At 35.3% G+C, this 13,701-nt stretch overlaps 1 protein-coding gene across 5 annotated transcripts in view; it reads right to left on the minus strand.

Annotated features, from left to right (window-relative positions):
• The window catches only part of CERT1 (ceramide transporter 1), a 143,317-nt gene that overhangs the window by 112,500 nt on the left and 17,116 nt on the right, over positions 1-13,701 (minus strand). The window lies entirely within an intron of this gene.

Here is a 13,701-nt window from a genome sequence, read left to right on the forward strand (position 1 = left end):
CTTCAAAAAAGCATGTTGTGTATAATAAACAAGTAATTTTATATCAACTTTAAAATTAATAATTTTTTTTAAATGTAAAAAAATGTTACTTTAAAGTAAAAGGACTGGCTGTCAATCTTAATCGTTGTTATATGTTGGTGAAATAAAGTTGTAATCAAAATACCTGCTAGAAGAACCCATAGCTTAATCAAGTAGAAGAACTATTCTCTTAGTACATCACAAAAGTCAGTTAAAAATAAATGACTTTAGGCACTAATCCAATCTGAAGAATAATGAATTTAGCCTTAGTAATAATGAAATTAGCCTGCCGGTGGATGAGGAGGATCCCTTGAGCCCAAGAGTTCAAGGTTGCAGTGAGCTATCACCATGCCACTGCACTCCATGTAGTCTAATAGACTACATGAGATTATTATACACTGGGCAGGCTAATGACACAATGAAGACTGAGGTGTTAAAGGAGGCCTACTGGCTATATACAGTACCTAACATACATGGTATGATCTTGGGAAAATACCCACAGTCCAAAGCATGTAAAAAGTTTTACAAATCCACAAACTAGATCTTGTCACTGCCCCAGATACAGAGAGACTTTTAAGTCTAATCTAAGATGCTTCCAAGAGATTTAGGAATGTATCAATAAACATGCCATACTGACTATTTAATGATGTATAGCAAGGTAACAAATGCCATGATAACCAGCCATTTCAATTTTCTGGTAAATGTGCTCCTTGTAAGAATCCTATCCAGAAAAATCTAATATAAAAGCTTCAACATGGGATCAAAATAGAGTGAAAAAACTTTTAGTGGCCAGTAGCCCCCAATTTAGTGTAATGTTTTTCCAATTTCCATTTTAAGTGATAGAATCCTGTCTGCTACTGCCCCACCTTCCCAAATCTTAACTTTAATACCTACATATTTTTAAAATGTATGGGAATGGGGAAGGAAAGAAGAGCCCTACCAGTTTTATTTTCCCCTCAAGATCACTGCCACTCTCACCAAATGGCTCCTGAGGCATTTTCACAAAACAGGGTGATTAACACGTCCTTTGAAAATTATATTGTTCCTAGGTCCCTTTTCCTTAAACTTGAGAAAGGGTCTGTTCTTTCAGATATTTGTTTTCCTGCTTAGGGGCTTACTATTGGCCTTTTATTCCCCCTTTTTTCAACAATTACCAATTTAGCTTTTCCTGCAATCAGTATATTCATATACAGAACTCTTCTATTCAGAGAGGGTATGTAGACTTTTGTAACCTTAGGCAAATTTACTTAAACTCCCTGAAGTTTCAGTTCCTTATCTATGAATGTGGGGGTAATAATAAAACGTATTTCATTGGATTTTTGAGAGGACTGAATGTGACAAGCTACATTTTGTATGTGCAAACAGTGAAAACATTTTGAGCAATGTTTGGCATAGCAAAAGCACTCAAATATCAGCTACATACTTTAAAAAACCTATTTTTAAATTTATTCAATAAAAAATAAAATCAAGCTTTAAAAAACACTAATTTAGCTTGGAAACAATACAATATTCTCTAAAACATCTGTCTCTTATCAATTCATAGGGATTATTTATGTAACATAAAAACACAAACAGGTGGTAAAAGGAAACGTGTTTTAGATAATCTGGCAGCATAAAGCATTTTAAATTGTAGATGAATTAAATGTTAATGAGGTTGTATTTTTTATTCCAATTTGTAACACTGGGCTTCAGATAACTATATCCCAACTCTGGGAAGATGTAAGAGCACAGAAATCGTGATTTTTTTTTTTGTACCTAGCACTACCTATTACCATATATTTAGTATATATAACAGAATGAATGATTAAAAGGAAAACCAAATCATGTCACTCCTCTGTTCAAAGTCCTTCAATGCTCTCCATGACAAACTCTATGCCCCTGACTTAACCTCAGAGCGTCTCTTTCCTCTTCCTAGAATACTCTTCTCCAAATACATTCATTGTTTATCTGTTGCTTCCTGAAGGTACTGACTGAAGTGAATCCCTTCCTTTGTCATCTTATCTAAAATTTCAACCTCTAACTCCTACCTCTTCACATATGCTTCCCATCTGATTTAATGGCTTGAAAACAAGAAACTAGAACAAAGGTAGTTAGGTGATCAAAATGATAACTTGTTGGATATAACAAAACCATTAAGGACTGGATAGTAAAATACTCTGGCTGGTCAGGGAACTCCCTACTCTAAATAACACTGGAAACAGTGAAAAATACTTAGGCTTTTCTTTTCCATGCATAATGTCCTTCTTTGGAGACAAAACTGATGCCTTGTCCTGTGTAATTATGGAAAGTCTGCACATCACACTCAAGAGGAAAAAATACTTTGTACTCTGAGATGGAGGAAAAAAAAAATCCAGTCATCCCACTGAGATTTAAAGTCCCTCAAATTCCCAAATTAACAAAACCTTGAACTGTTCCTTTAACTACTAACTCCCTAACAACCCCTTTATCCTTGACTTCTGCAAAGGTGTTATCTGAAGATACACGGTGACCTTTGCAGATATGATAATCAAATGAAAAGTACGAAAAACTATTGTTTTTCCTACTATGTAGAGACTAGATGTAAACTTTGGAATCTTATTTTCCCCCCTTTAAAACTTACAGCATTCTTATTCGGGGAGTTCGTTCTTCTGAAGTCTGTATTCTCTTATAAACCTTCTTTGTACGTAAATTTCTAAATGTCTTGGTCTCATTTTGATATTGCTCTGCTTATTGGTTCTCCCTTTACTTGGCTTTCCCTGGTCCATAACATCAAGGGTACAGCTGGGCTGAAAACAGGGCAGGTTGAAATATGTGACACCGAACAGACTTTTTTTAGATAAAGTATAGTAAAATTGGTTAGGTTTTCCACTCAGTTGTGCTTCCATGAAACTACATCCTAGTTCATGAAAGACATGAACTATAATACTATCAAAATCTCCTCTGATATAGTCTTTAAAACCTCTTAGTGTTATTTCTAAAAATTTCTGGGGTTTTGTAACTGCCTTATTGCTTACCTGCAATGTCCCAACCATAATGATATATAGCACAAATAAGTTCACAGAAGGTCAGTTCAATGAGAATAAAGGTCTAATAAGATGTAAAACAAACAAACAAACAAAAAACCCCAAAAACTAACATGATATCTATTCCATGGAATATTATCCAGCTATTTTAATAAGCAAGTTTGTATGTATAAAAAAACACATCAAGGATTAACAGTAACTACCTATAAACTGTATGAGTAGAGCTAACTGCTTTCATTTGCTTACCTGTATTTTCCATAAACCATACATAATACTTTTGTTAAAGGAAAAAATGTTCATTTTAAAATACATAAGACTGGGACGGGCGTGGTGGCTCATGCCTGTAATCCAAGCACTTTAGAGGCCAAGGCGGGCAGATCACCTGAGGTCGGGAGTTCAAGATCAGCCTGACCAACATGGTAAAACCCCGTCTTAAAAAAATAATAAATAAATAAAATATATAAGACTGGTGGGTAAATATGGCAGATTAATATATTCATCTTTACTTACTTAACAAACCCCACTTAAAATATAAGAAAAGACATCAAACTAGAAATAAGAAAATAAGGAGGAGGAGGCTGGGTATAGTGGCTCACTCCTGTAATCCCTGCACTTTGGGAGGCTGAGGTGGGCAGATCAACTGAGGTCAGGAGTTCGAGACCAGACTGACCAACATGCAAAACTGGCTAATTTACTAATCTAGTAAAAATAGAAAAATTAGCCAGGTGTGGTTGTGCGGCACCTGTTAATCACAGCTACTCAGGAGGCTGAGACAGGAGAATTGCTTGAACCCTGGAGGTGGACTTTGCAGTGAAACAAGATGGTGCCACCGCACTCCAAGCTGGGCAACAGAGCAAGACTCTGCCTCAAACAAAAAACAAACAAACAAACAAAAGAAAATAAGAAGGAAGAGCACAACAACAAAAAAAAGAGAATTCAATCACATTTCAGATATCTGAAAGCAAATGAGCAAATTAAGACGTTACAGGTAACTAGGGAAACCTGTGTGCAGTGAGGGAGGACAGGATAAGAAGCAATCCTATTTGTTCCAAAGACCCACAGAAATAATAAAAAGAATGAGAATCAGCAATTTCTAACTTCAGATTCCTCTGAAGCTATAAACAGAAGAACTAATTAAAAGTAAGAAGCAATTAGTCTGCTTAAACGCCATCCCTAAAAATAGCCAAATTACCCTTCTAGTAGGACTAGAAGTTTTCTATTTGTATATGTTGAATTGAAAGAACCTCTAAAGTAAGCGCTACCAAAGAAAGCTGAGGAAAACGGTTCAAAACAGAAAGATCAAGGCAAAGCCTAAATTGAGTAGTGAAACTCTCACCCTCTACCCCCATTTGATACTATTTCCCCATCCAAAGCAAACAAGGCTCCTCAGATAAATGGCTAACTCCAGGAATGGGGCACGGGAGGTATAAGATAAGATAAATCTGAAAAATCTTGAGCTTGAAAGTAAGGAAAAAAAAAAAGCCATGGGGGTATGTCAAAAGAACCAAGGAATCAGCTCAAAGGTGCTTCCATCTAGGACAATTTGATTATCAAAATATATGAGTACAGTAATAGATAACACATTCAATATTAAGTAGAAATAGGTAAGTCACCTATGTTATTTAATGGGACGAAAAAGGACTGGATTTTGTTTATTTTTATTTTATTTTTTCTCAAATGACTGATTTGCACTGTTTGTTTTTTAATAGTAAAATGCTGGGGCTGTTTGATTTTCTGTTCTTGTGCACCCTAAAATCTAAAATGCAATTAAAAATATATATTAAAAATGTTGGCTGATAAACTCTGCAATGTTTGCAGCATTGAAAAAATCACTACTTTGCAAATATTAAAAAAAGACTGAGTGGAGGAGGCATCATAAATAATTGCTAAATAAGAGAAAATGATGATGAGGGAATAAGATTATTATAGTCTTTTTTTATTTTAACTTTTATTTTGGGTTTGGGGGTACATGTGAAGGTAGGTGAACGTGTATCATAGGGATTTGTTGTACAGGTTATTTCACCACCCAGGTAGTAAACCCAGTACCCAATAGTTATCTTTTCTGTTCCTCTCCCTCCTCCCACCCTCTACCCTCAAGTAGATCCCAGAGTCCATTGTTCCCTTCTTTGTGTTAATGAGTTTCCACCATTTAGCTACCACTTATAAATGAGAGCATGTGGTACTGTTTCTGCATTACTATGCTAAGGATAATGGTCTCTAGCTCCATCCACATTCCTGCAAAACACATGACCGCATTCTTTTTTATGGCTGCATAGTATTCCATGGTGTCTATGTACCACATTTTCTTTAACCAATCTGTCACTGATGGACATTTAGGTTGACTCCATGTCTTTTTTCTTTTTTTAATTGTGAACAGTGCTGCAATGAACATTCAAGTACATATGTCTTTACGGTAGAAGGATTTATATTCCTCTGGGTATATACCCAGTAATAAGACTGCTGGGTTGAATGGTAGTTTTGCTTTTAGCTCTGTGAGAAATCACCATACTGCTTTCCACAAGGGTTGAACTAATTTATACTCCCACCAACAATATACAATTCTTCCTTTTTCTCTGCAACTTCAGCATCTGTTGTTTTTTGACTTTTTAATAATAGCCATTCTGACAGGTGTGAGATGATATCTTACTGTTTACACAGTTTTAATGTATCTTCCATGGACCTTACCTTCTAGTTTCAAGGATACAGAAACTACAAAGCAGAAAAACTAGACAAGCCTTGGTCCTTTGCTGAATTACTGAAATTAATGTCAAATGAGGGATCAACACTATCTATGTCTCTGATGTGATACTCTGAGAAAAACACTACATCATTTACATAATTTTCTGAACCTAGGTACTTATAAGAGTTATCTGTATTATTTTTGCAACTCTTCTATGTGAAATGATTTCAAAATAAAAAGTTAAAAAATAAAAATGATACTTAAAAATAGACCATTGGTTAACTCTATTCTTTCTTCCTTCACAAAAGTCCTTTTTAGAAGCCAGCTGCTTAATCTCTCCTTATACCTCATTGCTAAGGACAGCCAAAGCTCATCAGACATTTGAAGAAAACCTCTAATGATAAAATCACAGAAAACAGAAGGGGAAAAACGAATTCTGAAGTAATAGTCAATAATGCAAGAATCAAATGATAAACTCTCACACATACATGCCCTACGTTATACACACACACGTGTGCACACATATATATAACTCCAACTGGGCCCTCTACCCTCATCTCTAGACTTTTACTCATTTGCTCTCTCTATTATCTTCTTGTAATACCTAAGAGGCTTCTCAACATAATCCAAAACTGATCATCTGATTTGCCTTCCTCAACTTCTCCTGTAGGATTCCACATTTCTCTAAATGGTAACAGTACAGTTGCTTAGACCTGAATCATCTGATTCATCATTTCTCTCATACTCCATAGGAATTCATTAGCAAATCTGCAAATATTGTCAGTTCTGCCTTCAAAAGAAATCCAGAATCCAAGTGTTTTTCATAATCTCTACCACTGTAACTCTGATCTAAGCCACCACTATCTCTCATCTGGATTACCTGCAACAGCCTTCAAAGGCTGCCTGATTCTGTTTTCCTGCTTCCATCCCTGTCTCCTACAATCTATTCTTAACACAGCAGCCCAAGTGATCCTGTTGCAAGGATCAAATCACTCCTCTGCTCAAACCTCCAGTAACTTCCCATCTCACTCAGCATTAAAGTCCAAGTCCTTAAGGATGATTGGCAAGGCTCTCTACAACCAGGCCTCACTACAACTTTCCTTTCCCCCGTCTACCCTGCTCCAGCCATAATGGCCTTCTTTAACTAGCCGTGGTTGGCCTTTACAACTAATGTGCCTTCTTATCTGGTCACCGCTTCCTCTAAATGGTATGGCTTCTCAAATTCCCCATTTCACTCATTACAAAAACTCCCCCAACACACACATTTTTACATTTCTGAAGCATGTGTTTTACAGCTGATATAAACTTGAATAGTTAATAAAGTATGTAATTATATGGTGCACCTTAAGTTTGGTGGCATCGAACTCATTAAAATACACTAATACTTTGTCAGAGAAACCTTCCCAGCCCACCCTACAATCAAAGATGTTAAAATAACAAAAGCTACTTAATAAAAATGTGCTAACAGCCTAAGAGGAATGGACTCCCCAGACAAAGTCAGCCTGAATAATAATATCAACCCCAAGTGAAAATATCTTTAACAATTTGTTTTCTGTTTGTAAACCTTACTTGCAATTTTTTTTCAGGAAAATACATAGGAAAGCTAAATATAACTATTCATTATTCATTTCTGATCCTTTCATATAACATATTGACTTGATGTATCTGCCTGACAGTTTATTCAATTCTGAGAATCTCTAAATAAAACAAAACCCTGTCTTTAATTTTTGCTCTCAAATAAAGGCATAGATATGGACAAATTATATTACTGTGATTTTTGGCTACAATGATAATAAAAGAAAACGGTAATTTTGTGGTTATATATGATCTCTCCTAAGAATCACAATCTAGTAAGACTAGCACCCAAAATAATGGGATGTCAGAGGTCCTAAAACATATTTTTGCAATGATACTGGAATACTACAGGACCTTACCAGAACTGATTTGATTATAATTACTTGATAAGAGTGTATTTTGATGACCTTAACTTAAAGTTTCTAAAACTACTTCTTTCCTGGGACAGAATACCCTATGGGCTCCTGGGGTCCTCAATTCCAGGCCTTGGCTCCAGGATGCCATTTCTAGACCAGCCCTGGGCCGGAAGGGACCTCACTACCCTAAAAGGAGAGACCCAGGCCTGGCAGCATTCACCACAAGATGACTAAAGAGCCCTTGGACCTTGAGTGAACATCAGCAGTATCCCAGCAATACTAATTACAGGCCTGGGGCGGTGGCTGACACAGGAAGACACTCTATCATGAAGAAAGGTGAGAGAAGAGTGAGAAGGATTTGTGCCTTGAGTGCTAATTCAGCCCCAGTAGAATAGAGCATCAAGTAGATACCTAAGGCTCCTGAGTCCAGGCCCTGGCCCAGGGGGTAGCTTGCCACCCTGAAGGGAAGGCAACAAGCCTGGCTAAATTTGTCACCTATTGACTGATACCTCCTGGGGAGCCCTTAGGCCTTGAGTAAACATCAGCAGTAGCCAGGTGGTGGTCACTGTTGGCCTTAGGCAAGACCCTGTGCTGTGGTGGCTTTGGGTCTGACCCAGTATAGTCCCAGTGGTAGTGGCCACAGTGGTACTTTGTGTCACCTTTATCCCAGCCCCATGCAGCTCAACACAAACAGACTCCATTTAGGGGAAAGGGTAGAGAACAAGAGTTTCTGCCTGGTAATCCAGGGAATTCTCTTGGATCTTACCCAAGACCAGCAAGGCAGATCTCTACTTAAAAGTCTGCAAGAGTCACAACATTACTAGGCTTGGGGTACTACCTAATGCAGATACTGCTGCAGCAACTAGAGACTTAGATCACAACAGTCCATTCCCACTGAATACTTGGAAAACCTTCCTAAGAAGAATGCATACAAAGAAGCCCACACAGCAAAGACTACGAAAAATACCTAACTTTTAATGACCAGAAATCAGTGAACATGCATAAGCATTAAGAAAATCCAGGAAAAGATGACCTCACCAAACAAACTAAATAAGGCAACAGTGATAAATCTTGGAATGACAAGAGATATGTGGCTTTTAAGATATAGTATTCAAAATAGCTGTTTTTGAGTTAGCTCAATGAAACTGAAGATAACAGAGATGAAATTCAGATTACTATTAAATAAATTTAACAGACTGCACAAATTTAATAAAATTAAGGAGAAATTGTAGAGTTGAAAAATCCATTGATATGATGAAATATACATCAGGGTCTCTGGACAGCACAATTTATTATGCAGAAGATACAGTGAGTGAGTGTGAAGACAGACTATTTAAAAGTACAGAGTCAGAGGAGATAAAAAAGAGTAAGAAAGAAATTAGCAAGCCTACAAGACCTACAAAATACCCTCAAAAGGGTAACTCCAAGAGTCACTGGTCTTAAAGAGAAAATAGTGAGGTGAAGGTATGAAGTTTATTCAAAGGTATAACAACAGAGAAAGAGATCAATATGAACACATAAGAAGGTTATAGAACATCAAGGAGATTTAATCCAAATTAGGCTACCTCAAAGCACTAAATAATCAAACTCCAAAAGATTAAGCATAAAGATCCTAAAAGTAGCAAGAGAAAAGAAACAACATACAATGGAGCGCCAATACATCTGGCAGAAGACTTCTCAGTGGAAACTTTACAGAACATGAAATATTTAAAGTGCTGAAGAAAAATCTTTTATCTTAGAATAGTATAAAAATATCCTTCAAATAAAGATTTTCACAGAAAAACAAAAGCTGAGGGACTTCAACACTAGACCTGTCTTATAAGAAATGTTCATCTGGAAAAAAAAGGACATTAACAAGCAATAAGAAATCATCTGAAGTTACAAAACTCACTGGTAATAGTATGTACACAATCACAGAATATATAACACCATAATTGTGGTGTGTAAACTATGCATCTCTTGAGTAGAAAGACTAAATAATGAACCTACAAAAAATGGTAACTGTATCAACTTTTGAAGACATAGATAGTATAACAACATATAAAGAGAAACAATAAAAAGTTTAAAGTTGGGGGGGTGATAAAATTAAAATATAGAGTTTTTATGAATTCTCTCTGTTTCTTTGTATCTTTTTGCAACCAATGCTAAGTTGTTACGAGTCTAAAATAATGGCTTGTTATTTGAAAGCCTCATGGTAACATCTAATCAAAAAACCTACAACAGACAAAAAGTAAGAAAGTAAAACATACCACCAGAGAGAATGACCTGCACACATACACAAAAAGAAAACAAACAGGAGGAAAGAAGAAAAAGAAGACCACAAAATAATCAGAAAACAAATAACAAAATGGCATAAGTCCTTGCTTATTAATAACAATATGAATGTATACGGATTAAACTCTCCAATCAAAAAACAGACTGACTGAATGGATAAAAAAAAAAAGCAACACCCAATGATCTGTTGCCTACAAGAAATACATGTCATCTATAAAGACACAGACTGAAAATAAAAGAATGGAAAAAGATATTCCATGCCAATAGAAAGCAAAAAGAAGCAGGATTAGCTATACTTATATCAGACAACATATATTTCAAGACAGAACCAACAAGAAGTACGGACGGTCATCATATGATGATAAAGGGGTTAATTCAGAAGGATATAACAATAGTAAATATATATATGCAACCAACACTAGAGCAACCAGATATATAAAGCAAATATTAATAGAACTAAAGAGAGAGACAGACCATAATACAATAAATGGAGACTTCAACACCCCACTTTCAGCATTGGACAGATCATTCAGACAGAAAATCAAGAAACAAACATCAGATTTAATCTACACTATAGACTAAATGGACCTAAAAGATATTTACAGAACATGTTAATACAACAGTTGCAGAAGACACATTCTCTTCAGTGCACATGGATCATTCTCAAGGATATAACATATATTAGGCCACAAAATAAATTTAAAAATTCAAAATAACTGAAATCATATCAACTTCCTTCTCTGACCACAGTGCAATAAAACTACAATTCAATAATAAGAGAAACTTGGAAATAAACGATATGCTCCAAAATGACCAGTGGATCAATGAAAAAATTAAGAAGAAAATAAAAAAATGATTAAACAAACGAAAATGGAAATACAATATACAATAACCTATGGGAGGCCAGGAGTGGTGTCTCACACCTGTAATCCTAACATTTTGGGAGACCAATGCAGGTGGACTGCTTGAAGGCAGGAGTTTAAGACAAGCCTGAGCAATAAAGCAAGAGACTGTCTACACAAAGAAAACTTAAAAAAAAAAAGAGGAAAAAAGGAAGAAAAAAGAGCCTATTGTATATAGTGAAAGTATTACTAAGAATGACATTTTTATCAATAAGCACTTAGGTTAAAAAAAAATGTAGAAAACATCCAAATAGACAGGCTAATGATGCATCTTAAAGAAAGAAAAAAGCAAACCAAACTCAAAATTAGTAGAAGAAATAATACAGAGCAGAGCAGAGAAAAATGAAATTGAAACAAAAAAATACAAAAGATCAATGAAATAAAAGTTGGTTTTTTTGAAAAGATAAACAAAATTGACAAATCTTTGATCAACAACCAAAATAAAAAAGAGAAGAATCAAATAGATAAACTCAAGAGATGAAAAGGGAGACATTATAACTGATACTGAAGAAATTCAAAGGATCATTAGAGGCTGCTATAAGCAAGCCAGAACTGGAAAACCTAGAAGAAATGGATACATTCCTAGACACATACAACAACCAATACTGAATCAGGAAGAAATTAAAAACCTGAACAGACCAATAACAAGTAGTAAAACCAAAGCTGTAATAAAAAGTCTCTCAGCAACGAAAAGCCTAACGCCCAATGGCTTCACTGTTGAACTTTACTTAACACTTAAGGAAGAACCAAATGAATCCTACTCAAACCATTCTGAAAACCAGAGCAGGAAACACTTCCAAACTCATTCTATGAGGCTAGTATTACCCTGATACCAAAACAGACAAAGACACATCAAAAAAAGAAAACTGCAGGCCAATATCCCTGGTGAACATTGATACAAAAATCCTCAACAAATACTATCAAACTGAATTCAACAAAACACTAAAAAATCATTCATCGTGACCATGTGGAATTTATCCCAGGGAAGCAAGGATGGTTCAACATATGCAAATCAATGTGATATATCATATCCACAGAATGAAGGACAAAAACCCTAAGATCATTTAAATTGATGTTAAAAAAGCTGATAAAATTTAACATCCTTTCATGATAAAAACTCTCACAAAACTGGGCATAGAAAAATCATACATCAACACAATAAAAGTCATACACAACAGACCCATGGCCTGTATCATAATGAACGGAACAAAACTGAAAACCTTTCCTCTAAGATCTGAAAGACAAGGATGTTCATTTTCACCATCACTCTTCAATATAGGACTGGAAGTCCCAGCTAGAGCAATTAGAAAAGAGAAAGAAATAAAGGGTATACGAATAGAAAAAAAAAAAAAAAAGTCAAATTATCCTTATTCGGAAATGATATTATCTTATATTTGGAAAAACCTAAAAACTCCACCAAAACTATCAGAACTGATATTCAGTAAAGTCGCAGGATACAAAAATTAATACACAAAAATTATAGCATTTCTATATGCCAACAAAAACTTGAAGAAGAAATCAAGAAAGTAATTCCATTTATAAGAGCTAGACCCCTAGGAATAAACTTAACCAAAGAGGTAAAAGATCTCCACAATGAAAACTATAAAACAGTGATGCAAGAAACTAAAGAGGACACAAAACAATGGAAAGATGTCACACATTCATGGACTGGAAGAATCAATATTGTCAAAATGTCCATATGACCCAAAGCAATCTGTAGATTTGATGCAATCCCTACCAAAATAACAATGACATTGTTCACCAAACCATAAGAAACAATCCTACAATGTATACACAGAACCACAAAAGACTCAGAATAACCAAAGATACTCTAAGCAAAAAGAACAAAACTGTAGGAATTCCACTACCTGACTTCAAATTATACTACATAGCTATAGTTACTGAAACAGCACGGTACTGGGATATAAACAGATACACAGACCAGTGAAACAGAATAGAGAGTTCAGAAACAAATCCACACACCTACAGTAAACTCATTTTTGAGAAAAGTGCCAAGAACATACACTGGGGAAAGGACAGTCTCTTCAATAAATAGTGCTGGGAAAATTGAATATTCATAAGCCGAAGAATGAAACTAGACCCCTATCTCTTGATATATACAAAAATCATATCAAAATGGATTAGACTTAAATATAAGACCTCAAACTATGAAATTACTAAAAGAAAACACTGGGGAAATGCTCCAGAAAATGGTAATGGTCAAAGATTTCTTAATACCCCACATGCACAGGCAACTAAAGCAAAAATGAACAAATGAGATCACATCACGTTAAAAGGCTTCTCTACAGTAAAGAAAACAATCAACAAAGTGAACAGACAACCCACAGAATGAGAGAAAATATCTGAAAGCTATCTATCTGACAAGGGATTAATAACCAGAATATACAAGGAGCTGAAACAAGTCTAAGAGAAGAAATCTGGTAATCTACTTAAAAAATGGTTGAAAGATCTAAACAAACATTTTTCAAAAGACGACACACACTGGGCAAGCAGGTATGAAAAAAGATGTTCAACAACATTAATCATAGAAATGCAACTCAAAACCACAATGAAATATTATCTCATCCCATTTATAATGGCTGTTATAAGTGTCTATCAACAGATGAATGGATAAAGAAAATGTGGTAAATATAAACAATTAACTATTAAGCCATTAAAAAGGATGTGATCCTGCCATTTCAAATAACATGGAGGACATTATGTCAAGTGAAATAAGCCAGGCACAGAAAGACAAATTTTGCATATTCTTACTAATTTGTGTAAGGTAAAAATGAAAAGAATTGAACTTATGGAGATAGAAAGTACAATGATGGTTACCAGAGGCTGGGAAGGTTAGAGGAAGGGAGTATGGAAGGTTAATAAGTACATAAATA

The sequence above is a fragment of the Aotus nancymaae genome, unplaced genomic scaffold, assembly GCF_030222135.1.
Source record: "Aotus nancymaae isolate 86718 unplaced genomic scaffold, 86718_ANA_hifiasm-v0.15.2.pri h1tg000014l, whole genome shotgun sequence".
NCBI lineage: Eukaryota > Metazoa > Chordata > Mammalia > Primates > Aotidae > Aotus > Aotus nancymaae.